The sequence below is a fragment of the Solea senegalensis genome, linkage group LG12 (assembly GCF_019176455.1).
Source record: "Solea senegalensis isolate Sse05_10M linkage group LG12, IFAPA_SoseM_1, whole genome shotgun sequence".
In the NCBI taxonomy this organism is placed as follows: domain Eukaryota; kingdom Metazoa; phylum Chordata; class Actinopteri; order Pleuronectiformes; family Soleidae; genus Solea; species Solea senegalensis.
Genome location: NC_058032.1, coordinates 18,929,920 through 18,935,919, shown reverse-complemented (window position 1 = coordinate 18,935,919; position 6,000 = coordinate 18,929,920).

The window sequence follows — 6,000 nt, the reverse complement described above, 5'->3', positions numbered from 1 at the left end:
TTGAGTAGGTTTTTTTTGTTGTTTTCAGCAGAACTGTGGCTTGTTTGTTCAGGTTGTTACTAACCAAGGGTTGACACAGAAGCACTCTGTGTCAACCCATCACTTTCACAGAACTTTGCCAGGAGCAAATATCACTTGTCACCATGTCTGACCAGCAGTCCAAGCATTCATAATATGACTGGACCTGTAATTGTTAAAGTTTGTTCTGTCTTCTGTTTTCATGTCATTTGCAAAATAAATCCCAATCCCAATATCAAGCAAAATGGTAAAACTTATCGCCAAATTGTTCAGCCCTAGGTCACTGAGGTTAGTGCAGTTCAACATGCTTCACAGGTGGATGACAAATAGATATTATGACAACAGTGTGTAGAATGATATGTACTTTATGAATTACAGTAAAACATTTGTTTTAAGAACTACCATATCAGCACCTGAGAATGTCAACCATATTGATGGAATTCATTTGTCCATATCATTGATAAAATCAGCAATTTTTGTGATTGTCTTTATTTGGCATTAATAAAATGAATATATAATTATTTTTTTTAAGTTAACAATCATCTTGAACTGTTTTCACTGCCACATATTTTCATCAGTAGTGGGTCTCCTCTACTGGGTCCTCCCTGAGGACACCATGGTGGATCTCCACATTTTTAATGAACAAACTTAGCACCTTCAGAGATTTAATGATGAAGAAGAAGATAAGAAGGAAAAGGAAAAGTGTTTAGCAGTAGTTTTGCGGTCATGGATGTATTATAACAACTGGGGCCTGTTGCACAAAAGTAGAGTTAATATATCCAGGATTTCTGAAACAGCAAGTCTTGACCTATGCTACGAAGTTCATCTTGGCTTAGTCCGTTGCATTAGTGCAAGTCAGGCAAATTATCCTGGTAAGTGCATGTTCACGTCTCTTTGAAGTAGATTAATAAGGATAGATTAATTTGAGTCAATATATAAACATCTTTAAACAGTTTGGTGGGGATAGGATCTAACTGACAGGTTGATGGCTTGGATGATGTAACTAATGATGTTAACTCAGGGAGATCTATAGGGGAGAAACTGTCTAACTGTGCACCTGGTGCTTCTAAAGCTCTTGTGCTAAAAGATGATTCAGACCCAATATGAGGGAGGAGATGATTAATTTTTTCTCTATTGAATTGATGTTATTTTATTCACAAAAAAGTTCATAAAGTTATCACTGCTCAGTGTTAAAGGAACAGATGGTTCAGTGGAGCTGTGGCTCTGTGTCAGCCTGGCTACAGTGCTGAAATGAAACCTATGATTATTCTTATTTTCTTCAATTAGAGAAGAATAATAGGCAGCTCTAGCTTTGTGTAGGGCTTTCTTTCCAGGCTATATAAAATTCCTCTAGGTTATTGGAACGCCATTTTCGTTCTAATCTACGTAACGTCTGTTTAAGAGCACGAGTATTGGAGTTAAACCATGGTGCTCGTCTCATCTGATTCACCACTTTCTTTTTCAGAGGGGCAACACGATCTAATGTAGTACGCAGTGAGGCTGCTGTACTATCAACAAGGTTATCTATGAGGGCGGGAGTAAAATCACAAAAGGTACCTTCAGATGTACTGACATATGGCACCGAGTTAAATAAAGGTTGCACTGTCTCTTTGAATGTATTAATATTATTATCAGACAGGCACCGGCTGTAGCTGTATTTCTTATTTATGTTATTGTAGTTCATTATTGAACAATTAAATGTGAGTAAATAATGATCAGTAAGGAGAGGGTTTTAAGGAACTATGTTTAAGTTATCAATATCAATACCATAAGTTAAAACAAGGTCGAGGGTGTGATTAAGGCAATGAGTTGGTTTATTAACGTGTTGAATAAAACCTATTGATTCCAACAGCGAGTTAAATGCGCAGCTAAGACTATCACGGTCAACATCTACATGGATGTTGAAATCCCCTACAATTATGATTTGATCTGTTTTAAGCACCAACTCAGATAAGAACTCAGAGAACTCTGATAGGAACTCTGAATAAGGTGCAGGTGGACGATAAACTGTGACTATCATAATTGGTTTCTGTGATTTCAAACTAGGATGAGATAGATTAAGAATAAGGCTTTCAAACGATGAATATCCTGGTTTGGGCTTGGGATTGATTAATAATCTAGTATTAAAAATGGCTGCTACTCCTCCTCCTCGGCCTGAGCTACTAGGAATATGGGTATTAGCATGAGTGGGTGGAGTTGACTCATTTAGACTAACGTAATCGTCTTCATGTAACAAAGTTTCAGTTACACAGAATAAATCAATACAATTGTCAGAAATTAGTTTATTTATTAAAACAGATTTTGAGGAGAGAGAGCTTATATTTAATAGTCCACATTTAAAAGTGGTATTATTTGACTATTTTATTTGACTATTTTATTGTTGTTTATTGTTTATTGGCTATACAGGTCATCACTGGTTACATTGGGCAATAACCAGTGGCAAATGTACAGTAAGACTTGAAAGGTAACCTGCCATTGATGTACTTAGTGTAGTGTTGTCAACAAGTTGCAAAATAGCAAAATTCATTATCAATACTTCATGACCTCCTGTGAGTGGGGTAGCAGGCATTCCAATGACTCTGCATAGGAACGTTGGATTTACTTTTTCAGGGGGTCAGGTGACTCTAGTAACATAAATATGTCACTTTGGTGGTGTATCTCACTCCCTCACAGCCAGAGCTACATGCAGAAAATGTAAGTGCACAATATTCTTCTGTTATCTGGAAGTCAATATTAAGGATGCTATTCTAAAATGACAGCCAATACAATAGTGACTATTTTTTCGCTTGCTTGTTTAATGTTATCTAATCCAGTTGCCTGTATTAGTCAGCCACTGTTTTTCCACTGTGTTATTATCAGTATTTTATTTCAGGCGATTTTGCTGCCGGAGAGGGAGTGATGCGGTACTTTATGACAACAATAATATCCAAACTCCAGTTTGGATTCAGTCTAGATCTTGGTAAATCTCTTACTACTTTGAAGGTTAATATGATGTCATTTTTTTAATGTATTTAAGTGGTTAATTGTTGTGACTTGATCCTGACCTCTCTTGGTACTTTACAGGAGGAATGGGCCGAACACTGCTATTTGAGGGTGAACCTGACCATCTTGTTCCAGCATCATCAGAGGTGCTTATTGAAAGCAACCTCTTCCAGGTTGCAAGAAGGATGTTGGCCCACACCTTTCTGCATGACGGTCCCCATGTCACAGGATTAAGTCCTGTTGTAATTCATGTACTGTTCAATGGAGACCCTGAAATGGCAACTGTTGTTATAGAAGACTGCCCTGATCTGCACATCAGGAGTATCATAAAACTGGTATGTAAACTTTCTCTTGCATTATTGTTTGGGCAAATGTAATAACATGTATGGTCTGAAACTGCTGGCTAAAGCAGCACTTTGCTGTGCCGCTCAGTGAATAGTGTTATCCGATGGTAATACCTCACAAACAGTGCCTGTATGCGATGCAAATAATGTGTCACTGTCCCTCTGTATATCCAAAATAAAACACTCTGACTTTCTAAAATCTGGATTATGTATGAGATATATTTCTCTTTCTCTAGAAGCACCAGGTGCACAGTTAGACAGTTTCTCCCCTATAGAGCTCCCTAAGTTAACATCATTAGTAACCTGTCAGTTACAGTGCCTTGTGAAAGTATCCGGCCCCCTTTTCAACCTTTTGCCACATTTGAGGCTTCAAACATAAAGATATAAAATTTAAATTTTTTGTCAATAATCAACAACAAGTGGGACACAATCGTGAAGTGGAACCAAATATATTGGATAATTTAAACTTTTTTAACAAATAAAAAACTGAAAAGTGGGCGTGCAATATTATTCGCCCCCCCTTGCGTTAATACTTTGTAGCGCCACCTTTTGCTGCAATTACAGCTGCAAGTGGCTTGGGATATGTCTCTATCAGTTTTGCACATCGAGAGACTGGAATTCTTGCCCATTCTTCCTTGCAAAACAGCTCGAGCTCAGTGAGGTTGGATGGAGAGTGTTTGTGAACAGCAGTCTTCAGCTCTTTCCACAGATTCTTGATTGGATTCAGGTCTGGACTTTGACTGGGCCATTCTACCACCTGGATATGTTTATTTGTGAACCATTCCATTGTAGATTTGGCTTTATGTTTAGGATCATTGTCCTGTTGTAAGATAAATCTCCATCCCAGTCTCAGGTCTTTTGCAGAGTCCAACAGGTTTTCTTCCAGAATGGTCCTGTATTTGGCTCCATCCATCTTCCCATCAATTTTAACCATCTTCCCTGTCCCTGCTGAAGAAAAGCAGGCCCAAACCATGATGCTGCCGCCACCATGTTTGACAGTGGGGATGGTGTGTTGCTTTTACGCCAAACATATCGTTTTGCATTGTGGCCAAAAAGTTCAATTTTGGTTTCATCTGACCACAGCACCTTCTTCCACATGTTTGGTGTGTCTCCCAGGTGGCTTGTGGCAAACATTAAACAAGACTTTTTATGGATTTCTTTGAGAAATGGCTTTCTTCTTGCCACTCTTCCATAAAGGCCAGATATGTGCAGTGTACGACTGATTGTTGTCCTATGGACAGACTCTCCCACCTCATCCAGAGTGATCATGGGCCTCTTGGCTGCATCTCTGATCAGTCTTCTCCTTGTTCGAGATGAAAGTTTGGAGGGACGGCCGGGTCTTGGTAGATTTGCAGTGGTCTGATACTCCTTCCACTTCAATATGATTGCTTGCACAGTGCTCCTTGCAATGTTTAAAGCTTGGGAAATCTTTTTGTATCCAAATCCAGCTTTAAACTTCTCCACAACAGTATCTCAGACCTGCCTGGTGTGTTCCTTGGTCTTCATGATGCTCTCTGCGCTTTAAACAGAATCCTGAGACTATCACAGAGCAGGTGCATTTATACAGAGACCTGATTACACACAGGTGGATTCTATTTATCATCATCAGTCATTAAGGACAACATTGGATCATTCAGAGATCCTCACTGAACTTCTGGAGTGAGTTTGCTGCACTGAAAGTAAAGGGGCCGAATAATATTGCACGCCCCACTTTTCAGTTTGTTAAAAATTTGTTAAAAAAGTATAAATTATCCAATGAATTTCGTTCCACTTCACGATTGTGTCCCACTTGTTGTTGATTCTTGACAAAAAAGTTCAATTTTATAACTTTATGTTTGAAGCCTCAAATGTGGCAAAAGGTTGAAAAGTTCAAGGGGGCCGGATACTTTCACAAGGCACTGTAGATCCTATCCCCACCAAACTGTTTAAAGAGCTCTATATTGACTCAAATTAATCTTTCCTTATTAACTGGATACCCCAAACGTTTAAAATAGCAGTTATTAAACCCCTTCTCAAAAAAGTGACCCTTGACCCAGACATTTTAGCTAATTACCAACCTCTATCTAATCCTCCCTTTGTTTCTAAAATCTTAGAAAAGGCAGTTGCTAATCAATGATGTGAATATTTGCGCATTAATGGCCTGTTTGAAGATTTTCAGTCAGGTTTTAGATTAAACCATAGCACAGAAACAGCACTAGTTAAAGTTAGTAATGATCTTCTCTTGGCTTCAGATAATGGTCTAGTTTCTTTACTTGTCCTGTTAGATCTTAGTGCTGCATTTGACACCACTGATCATAATATTCTACTGCAGAGATTGGAGCAGACTCTTGGGATCACAGGTTCTTTTCACCCCGACCGGTCGAGGCAGATGACTGCACACCTCTGAGCCTGGTTCTTCCTGTTAAAAGGGAGTTTTTTTTCTCTCCACTGACTCTCTGCTCTCCATGATATTGTCAATGTACAGTGCCTTGAGATTATGTATGTTATGATTTGGCGCTATACAAATAAAATTGAATTGAATAAAACTGATTTCTGTTTTCTCTGCAACAGCTGTGGTGTATTTACGGTTCCTGATGATTGTCTTGGGACAGCTGCTTATGTTTGCACTACAACTGATGCTTTTCCTTTTTTAAGGGCTAAGCCCAAAGAAGGGAGG